Source organism: Euprymna scolopes, chromosome 30, assembly GCF_053919585.1.
Source record: "Euprymna scolopes isolate OS-2025 chromosome 30, ASM5391958v1, whole genome shotgun sequence".
NCBI lineage: Eukaryota > Metazoa > Mollusca > Cephalopoda > Sepiida > Sepiolidae > Euprymna > Euprymna scolopes.
This window is the reverse complement of record NC_136511.1, coordinates 81,408,881-81,419,728: the sequence shown is the minus strand read 5'-3', so window position 1 is coordinate 81,419,728 and position 10,848 is coordinate 81,408,881.

The window sequence follows — 10,848 nt, the reverse complement described above, 5'->3', positions numbered from 1 at the left end:
AAAACAATGGGAATAATATCTGGGAGGAATGTATCCCAGCGAAAGAAATGTTCTATACTACAACCCAAAGAAGGAGATAAAGTCTGGGATAATTCACATGCCCCCAAAAAGGGGTGGTAATACCTGGTATAATCGTATAATGATAAGCCAAAGATACTACAGTATTCCTCTTCACACATATACACACGCTTAAAAAATAGGAACAAGCAGTCTCTGAGAAGATGGTCGCGTGACAACTGCATAGATACTACGTTACCACATTCATCCGAAGAGGTAATTCCTAGGAGGATTCCCTCACCCATTAAAATGGGGGAGGAAATTCCTGAGATGACAGTTTTATGGCAGCATAATAAATATTACACTACCACCCTCCATTAAAAATAATACAACAGATTTAAGGGTGCTAGTGCAGAGAGTGATCCGCGCTATTTTTAAAATCGTATTTCCAAGTTTTATTAAAGTTTTATGATATGTTCTTTTATTCAATTGTAAGGTTGAAGCATAGAATAGGTACAAAACACCCTCCCCTCCCCATGTTAAGAATGGCTTTTTAAATAATAACGTTATTATTTCAACACGGATCAATAAGTGAACTAGTACCGATTTAAGATTACATCGTTTTTTTTTTCATTCATTATATAATCCCTACTTATAAAGCCATTGCTTAAAAAAGTAATTTCTTTGTTTTTTGGCTACGATCAAAGTGTAGTATTGATGACGCTACTCAGCTTATTTTTGGAAATGAAAAATCTAAGCAGCGAAGATCATGTTAAGTACGATTGTCCCATAGAGTAAATATGGTGTTTTGGTGACCGAAACTATTTTAGAGAATAGACCAAGAGGACGACAGTCGACCCCATATCTTTCCCCGTACAATCCATTTGTCTGTGTGTGTTTGAAACGTCTCTATCAAACTACGCTGTCAAGTTTTTGTCTGCAGACATGAAACTTGAGATCTGTGGAACAAATTCGATTTGGTTTTTAGCTGATAAGAATATCTACTATGGGGTGAAAATTGAAAAATTAGAAATTAGCAGGCGTAAAAAGACAAAAAATATGTCTTCTACGCATGCGTAAATATACATTTATACGTTTAACTATAGCAATTTAATTTTTTTTACATGTATGTAGACTTAGAGTTATATGTTTTGGTTTCGATTCTAGCTGATGGCATCGAAGTCATATTTATTTTATAACTTTTGGAATTCTTACTATATTGGGTGCACTATAATAATTAACAGAGGATTAGATCTATAATATTAAATACGAAATTTGCATGAATTAAAATATAATGTTTAAGCTGGTATATATATGTATGTGTGCATGTATGTGTGTGTTTGCATAATATTTCCTTTTGCCTGTCTGTCAGTCTGTCCGTTCCACTCTTTCTTGGCATTTACCGAGTCAATGTTGCTGTAATTTTGTATGAACCTTTTTATGATAATGCGCAGCGAACTATGGATTATGGTATTCTTCGGATGAATAGTTAGAGATTAATATAGATTTTAGGATTATTCATCACAATACCGTATTTACTCGAGTAGGGTGTTGATTATTTTTTTCAACAACAGCTCCCCGTGGAAACTATACGTATTTAGGATAGAATAAAAATATCAATGTATTATGTTCTATGCTCAATCATCAGTGATGGCCTGGTTTTATTGTTAATTTCATCTTCAGACCATCAGAACAGTTCCAACCGAAGCATTTACAAGAATGAAAAATACAATTGTATACAATGTATGGCTTTTTGTTATGGTCATAATCGTTCCAATTGTAATGGGGATTGCCTGAACTTTATTTCCATAGTCTAACTAATTTTTTATTTCAGATCTTGAGATTCATTTTTTCATGTTATTTTTCCCTTGAGAGGGTATACTATGACAATGATTCAGCAAGTTCTATTATTTTATTTTAGAAAAATTATGCCAGGTTTGGAATGTTCAAGTTATCATTTTGTATGCGCATATTCTTGCTCTTACACTGTGGTATAGAAAGGTCAGGCTATGTCAATTATTGTGCAAGTTATCTTGTTTTTGGTTAGAAAAATTATGAGGTTTTGAATGTTAAATAACCTCATCAGTTTGTATGCAAATGTCCCAGAAAAATTTGACGTTGTTATTTTCCTGTAAAACTTTTGCTTTATGTGCATCCCAATTCTCAATGTGGTCTAATTCATAAAGTTTGCATATATCCTAGTGTAGGACATGAGCGATTTTGTCGTGTCTCTATTTTTGTATATTGATATTGAGCTAGCATAGGGCATTCTGATATAAGATGCTTCCAATCTGCATACTAAGTAAACCTCGACTACCTTCTTTTCTCAGCAAAAGTCCCATAAATTGTAAGTATTTTACGTGTTTTTGCGTCTAAATCTTGTAATTCATCTATATTCAAGTCAAACATACAAGCGGCATATCGAATGATATCTACTGCACCGGCAGTGATGGCATATATTGTATTCCGACAGCCGAAGTGCGATTTAAGAATAATCTTTAATCTTCTGTTGTACACTGCTGTGACATGTTTTGTCATTTCCATGAAGATTAAATCTTATCGGCTTCCAGTATCGCTTTTCTCACTATCTTTATCAGATCTCTTGTTAGAAGTTGAATATCATCTGAATAGTCAAGCTTGCCTCTTTTCATCACAAGAATAGCACATTTGATGATGCCAAATTCAATCCGGATCAGATTTATTGGAGTATCAAGCTAATTCTCAATCTAAATAAAACAAAAAACAAACTTTAAGTTCATCCATGAGTAGTAGATGGTTTACTGTAGGAAGTCCTTTTCCAAGTTCATATTCTACTTTCATATTCGTAAAAAAAGCCAACAAAACTAAGTTGATGAAAAAAGCAAAAGGGAAAGACAACAGGCCTGAAAAATCCGTCTCTTAATTTTCTCTAAGCATAATGTAACATTTTCTGAAGTTAAATATATTTTTCAGTTCTTCATGTTATTCTTTATGAATGTCAATCTTTATAGATGTTATTCTTTATAAATTTTATTCTTTATAGATGTTATTCTTTATGGATGTTATTCTTTATAGATGGTATTCTTTATAAATTTTATTCTTTATAGATGTTATTCTTTATGGATGTTATTCTTTATAGATGTTATTCTTTATAGATGTTATTCTTTATAAATTTTATTCTTTATAGATCTTATTCTTTATGGATGTTATTCTTTATAGATGTTATTCTTTATAGATATTATTCTTTATAGATGTTATTCATTATAGATGTTATTCTTTATAGATGTTATTCTTTATGGATGTTATTTTTTATGGATGTTATTCTTTATAGATGTTATTCTTTATGGATGTTATTCTTTATAGATGTTATTCTTTATATATGTTATTCTTTATAAATGTTATTCTTTATATATGTTATTCTTTATGGATGCTATTTTTATATATGTTATTCTTTATGGATGTTATTCTTTATAGGTGTTATTGTTTATGGATGTTATTCTTTATAGATTTTATTCTTTATAGATGTTATTCTTTATAGATGTTATTCTTTATATATGTTATTCTTTATATATGTTATTCTTTATGGATGCTATTCTTTATATATGTTATTCTTTATGGATGTTATTCTTTATAGGTGTTATTGTTTATGGATGTTATTCTTCATAGATGTTATTCTTTATATATGTTATTCTTTATGGATGCTATTCTTTATATATGTTATTCTTTATGGATGTTATTCTTTATAGGTGTTATTGTTTATGGATGTTATTCTTTATAGATTTTATTCTTTATAGATGTTATTCTTTATAGATGTTATTCTTTATGGATGTTATTCTTTATGGATGTTATTCTTTATGGATGTTATTCTTTATAGATGTTATTCTTTATGGATGTTATTTTTTATGGATGTTATTCTTTATAGATGTTATTCTTTATAGATGTTATTCTTTATAGATGTTATTCTTTATAGATGTTATTCTTTATGGATGTAATCTTTATGGATGTTATTCTTTATGGATGTTATTCTTTATAGATGTTATTCTTTATATATGTTATTCTTTATGGATGTTATTCTTTATAGATGTTATTCTTTATGGATGTTATTCTTTATAGATGTTATTCTTTATAGATGTTATTCTTTATGGATGTTATTCTTTATGGATGTTATTCTTTATAGATGTTATTCTTTATAGATGTTATTCTTTATGGATGTTATTCTTTATGGATGTTATTCTTTATAGATGTTATTCTTTATAGATGTTATTCTTTATGGATGTTATTCTTTATAGATGTTATTCTTTATGGATTTTATTCTTTATAGATGTTATTCTTTATAGATGTTATTCTTTATGGATGTTATTCTTTATAGATGTTATTCTTTATGGATGTTATTCTTTATAGATGTTATTCTTTATAGATGTTATTCTTTATAGATGTTATTCTTTATGGATGTTATTCTTTATGGATGTTATTCTTTATAGATGTTATTCTTTATAGATATTATTCTTTATGGATGTTATTCTTTTATGGATGTAATTCTTTATGGATGTTATTCTTTATAGATGTTATTCTTTATAGATGTTATTCTTTATAGATGTTATTCTTTATAGATGTTACTCTTTATAGATGTTATTATTTATAGATGTTATTCTTTATGGATGTTATTCTTTATATATGTTTTTTTTATAGATGTTATTCTTTATAGATGTTCGGATGTATAGCAAATAAATAAAGAAATAAATAAAAATAGTGTAAAGAGATTTTAAATTTTTGTCTTTTTGTCAACATTGTAAATCCCACTACTTCTTATGAGAACGTTGACTCTTATGATCATCTCACCATTGGAAATACCTAACCACTGCATATCCTTTCATCTGAATTTTTAATCTTGAATTTTTAATTTACCTTTTTTCATTTCTTTTCTCAATTTTACAAACGCTTTACACTAACCTGTTTGGATATATGACTGGTTTTCATATAATGCAGTTTCAATGTATGCCAGCACCAGCAAATTCATACCTTCGCTATAATATTCATTCACTAATATCTTTCCTTTGATAAAAATAACGCATGCTATGAAATTCCGAGGATTAAGGAAATATTAATATTTCGTTTTTGAAACAACAAATTCTTGTAAAAAATAATTTACAGTATTAAAGTGTGTTTTTATATGACAAGCTCTATTTCCTATTTTGGTTCTATCAAGCTTTTTTATTTGGTAGAGAGTACTATATAAGTGTTAATATTTATATTCACTGTAGGTTTACAGAAGCTTTTCGCTTGTAAACTTGATTTTTACTTTCTGATTATATATATATATATATATATATATATATATATATATATATATATATATATATATACAAGCTGTACCCGGCCATGCGTTGCCACATCTCACTTTGTTAAAATGGAACACATTCCTCAATAAAAATTGCATTTTGTATTGTTTATTTACTTTTATTATTTTTTCCATTTTTTTATCAATAAAAGTTGTTTTTTTCCCACAAAAAGATGAATTTTTTACCATAAATTGTTAGGTTAAAGTTTTTTTTTCAAGAAAACTTGCGGTTAAAAAGAAATTTAGCAGTAAACGTTTCTTTTTGAAAACGGAATTTTTATTATAAAAAGAACAGACGAATGCTTTATATGAACACTCTAAATAGTTAGGTGAAAGTAGAGAAAAGTTTGATTTTTTTTCAAGAGAATGTACAAATTATTTTTTTAATACCCCTATCATTAATTAATTAATTATGCAAAAAAATAAATAAAATGGTTTAGTGTTTCAACATTTGAACAACGCTCGGTTGAATCCGGGTATTGCCGGTCGAACCCTAACCATAATTGGAACCAGGGAGGAGGGTCAAATTCTGCATGAGTTCCATTCTTTTTAATTTCGTCTTTTGATTAATTTTTAAGTGGGCTATCAGCGATTGCAAACTAACAAATTTAACCAAAATGCAAAAAATTCAACAATTAAATAATTTTAATAAGTGCTCAGTTTCTTATACAAATCCTAGTAAATCAATCCACCTCATTGGAAACACTCAAAGGAAGGACGAAACCAAATTATTGCCAGTATGTTTGGGAGAGGTTCTATTTTTCTTTTTTTTCAGATTTGATACTCAGCTATCAGATTTTCATGGGTCGCTCGGTTTCTAAAATAATGTAAGTAGATCTAGATGTTTATAATTTACGATAAAACTTGCTGAGTATGCGCTGTTTTACGGTTGTTGTAAAAATGGAACGGAAACTTAAATTTCGCTCTGTTTTAATCTTTTTTTTAATTGTGCCCCCCAAACGAATATAATCAAAAGAATAACATTCAACAATTGTACTTTATATATATATATATATATATATATATATATATATATATATATATATATATATATATATATATATAAAACACAATATATATATATAAAGTTATTAACGAAAGGTAAATAATTCCATTTTTAAACTAAAGAGTCAGTTTGGTATATCTTTTTGTTATTTTTTACATAAGTCCAACTTACCGTTCACATTTGAAATGTCGATATTTATAGGTTGTCAGGTACGTTTACAACGAATAAACACTCCAATCTACCCATGTTAAGAACGGCTCTCGGAATAGACACCCCAACCTCCCCATATTAAGAACGGCTTTCGGAATAGACACCCCCTAACCTTGTCAGCATACCCGAAACCTATAAAAGTGCACATGTCGAATGTTAACGATGAGTTGGAGGTAATGTAAAAATGTACCGAATTTAAAAGGGAATGGAATTCAAATTTCCGTTCCATTTTTACAACAACCGTAAAGCCTAGCATTTTATGCACATTTTACCTAAGTTAGTGTATTAATGTTATTTTTTAAGTAAAGAAATTATTTAGATTTGGATATAAATTCCTAAACTTATTTCACCCTAAATAATTTAGGTGACTGAAATAGGAATCTAATTGAATCTTTAATTTCCTGAATAGTAAAAAGATGATTCACAATGGTCGATTTGCTGCTAATATCCATTTTTTAGGTACGGGCAAAAGTAAACGAATAAGAATAGGGGGCCTAGTTTTGAAGGCCAATGTATCATAATTTTTTTGTAGGTTTCCGACAATTTTTTGATTGTATTTGAAATATTAAGGACTAAACTTAATTTCCCAAAGGGGGGAAAAATTGTACATGTGAAAAAAAGTTATGAAAAATGTTTTCACGGCAAGCTTACCAATTCAGCTAAATTTTAAAGTTAAATAAATTCATTGTCAAAATCCTTTTAGAGATAAATATTAGTTTTCTGTGTCTATTTCAAAGATAATTTGTAAAGATATTGAATTAAATAAAAAAAAAAACACCTTGTTTGTGTTAAAAATAAAAATAGCCACAACCGAGTGTTTTTGCCGTGCGCATAAGCACAACAAACCGTACTTTTCGAAATACGGAATATACAGAGGCCCAAAATCTGAGACAGCTGTCTGAGAATGACGTCTTGTAATTAAAAGGAAGGAGGGGGTGCTGGGTTTCTTTTTTTTACCCAGATGGACATCCGTACAATTCTATTGTAAATGTTTGTATAAATTTTACCATTTTTCTTATTTAATTATTTTTCTATGTTCCTGTTTTTAAATTAATTAAAAAAATATTGGCCAATATTATATAAAAAACATGTTACTCCGAAAGTTTCACATTCTTGCGAGCAAGGAAATTATTAAAATCTTGCATATAAAAATCATGCAAAATCTGTAATTTAAAAAAAAGTAGAAATATTTTTGCTATTATAATTTTTCTTTGTGAAAATATTAAATAAACAATGCTTAATTCAACGGTAATATCGGTAGTGCGAGACATTCATTTTTCTTCGAGTTATATCGAATTCATTAATACGGACTTTAAGGGCTTTTTCCGTAATGTTCCTGTAAAAAATATTTTTTTATTGTTACAAATTACGATGCTTTATTTAAATAAAAAAAAGCAAAATAAATTCTTGCGTTTTTTATTTACTACTGAAAACCATGACTTTAGCAAAGGTATGTTTTTATTTAATCAAAATAATACATTTCCACTAGGATTTAAGTAAAAATAATTAATTCATTATATTCTGCGATCATTATTTGATAAATGCTGAAAATTTCATTAAAATTGGTTAATTTCCTGATTTTTTGGTGAATGTTTAAGTAAAGGGAGGGGTCAAATATGACGGAGTTGTACAACCATCACCCCATGCGTAATTTCTATACTGAAATGATTTTTTTTTCAATTTTCTTTTTTCATAATCTGGTTAATTAGTGTCCAATCAATAATAATACAGAGAAAAATTAAAAAAAAAAAAACTATCAGTATAGAAATTACGCATGGGGGTGATGATTGTACAACTCCGCCCAAAATGTTTATACATTTTGAGCGTCGGCATTCATTTTTCCCGTACCTACCATTTTTCGATGAATATTTGATAGGAAAGCGACCACATGTAGTTAATTTAAATTAAATTTCAATCACATGGTTACATTATCAATAATAACGTAATTAAATCCATTGAAAATTTACCGATATTGTAAACACATTATGTTTACATTAAGCTAGACCACAGCCTGTAGTGGTGAGACTAAAAGATCCTTTTAGTGATGTCACGTGACAGCAGGCGGTGATAAATAATTGTCCCCAAATAAAAAATGGCCCATCCGTACAAAGAAAAGCACCTATTTATTAAAGAAAAAATTAAGTATAATGTTATAATTAAAGAGATATAGAAAAAGACGCATGGGTACAGTAAACATATTATACCAGAATGTCGAAGCAATCGTTCCAGTGGTTATTTAGAATACTAATAACGAACGAACCAAGAATTACATTTATATATATATATATATATATATATATATATATATATATATATATATATATACATACACGCGCATACACACACACACGCATACACACACACACACACATATATATATATATATATTAAATTGTGTTTTGTAAATATTGAAGCCAAATAACAAGATTTTGTTTTTGGACGCTGTCTGCCAATAATCACAGCGAACATTGTTCTATCATTACAATAGAACATTGGAAAGTTATCTTTATTTGTTTAAAACACCAAAATGACGCTAAATTTGAACTGCATCCATTGTTCTTGGCATCGCATACAGACCCGTGCACCACGGGCAACATATTGCCAAATATTTCATTTTATACATTAATTAAAGTGAAATTATTTCCTTGATGTACAATTAGTGAATAGAATAATAGATAAAAACTACACAATATCTATCTTGTGTTCTGAAAACAAAAAGAACAAAATCGTTTCTAATTGTTCCTATTTACTTGCCGCTCCACGATAGCAGAGTTAGACACAAGGTCGATTCTTAATGTGGGGAAAATCCAGGGCCCCAAGAAGAGGCACTCTGGAGACGAACAAAAATTAAAATTGTCTCACTCATGAAAGATGTCTCTCCACTAGATGAGGACAGAAAAGATGAAGTGTAGCATCGAGATAGATACTTCACTGTGATCTTGTCCCGAAAGTCAAGTGGAAACCTTTTGTTTTTATTCAACTTATGTTTTGATTACTAATGAGATAGATAGCATAAGAAGAGATTAATCTCGTTCGGTGTAAAGCTGTAGCAGAATTAGCAATGACCGAAATGAGGGGAAATAGAGAGCTTACCTCGGATACATCTGTTGTGTTTCAGGCTGAGCGGAAGAGAGAGTTCCAAGATGGCGTCCATGGGTTTTTATTAGCGTTGACCCCATGCAATTCTCGTAGAATCGCGTCTGCTCTCGCACGATTATGCAAATATATAATTCCCGGTCGCTATAAAGGCATGACGCTAGAAAACAGTCAGGCAGTGTCCTACAGATTGTGTGTAGGTGGTTCTGGGGTTGGATTGTTCTTTGTGACGAACCACGTGTCTGCGAGAAGCGAGTTTTTTCTTGTTTGTGTCTCCTTCTTCTTTCCTTATTACAGCCAAAAAATCCCTCTCTTCTAGAGGTAGGCGATACTGACTATTTCCTATCTGTGTTCCTGATTTTTTTTGCCTACTACATTTTGCTTCAAGCTATTTCGCCCCGACTATGGCGAAGGTGCGGATAAGCAGTGCATTATTAAGCCGTTCTCTGGCGAGGAAGATGTTGTAGCGTGGCTGAAAAAAGTGAAACTTGTCGCACAACTTCAGCAGGTGGATGATGTAGCGACCAGATAGACCAGATTGAGGCCCGATTAAAGGAGGCATTTGCAGCATACAGAAAATAACTATGATTAGATGGGCTAGCGAACGTGTGGATGTTTACGCCAACAAAATCAGGCAATTGGTTGGATGGGCCGGAATCACAGGCGATGGCTTAGAGAGACTCACAAAATTGACTTTCGTCACTGGGTTCCCTGACGCCACCTCAATTGCTCTTTAACAGGTGCCGAACATCGAAGCCCTGACCATGGTGGAGCTGATGTCGAGAACCAGAATTTTGACAACGACTGGGCAACAAAATCAGGACGTGGTTGCGGCCACAAGCTCACCCAACAACAACAGGGCCCAGAATATTCCTGTCAGTGTGACCCGTTTCAAATGCAATGTTAAAGGGCACCTTGCAAAGAACTGTCGAAAACGCGGAACATGGTGTTATCGGTGCGGTGAAAGTGGACACTGGGCTCGGAACTGCTCGGGTAATGAGCAAGGGAAGGACGCATAAGCACCAGTCTTCTTCCCCACCAAGATGCGAATACGACGCTCCCGGTGATAAGCATTCATGTTGACGGGACGCGCTGTTTGGCGCTTATTCATACAGGATGCTCTAGGGCGATTTTACATGCAGACCGATGCCGGTCTTGGAGAAAAACGAACGTGAATGTCAAAACGATTGGTGGAATATCCCATGCGTGCTGCAGTGTTGGA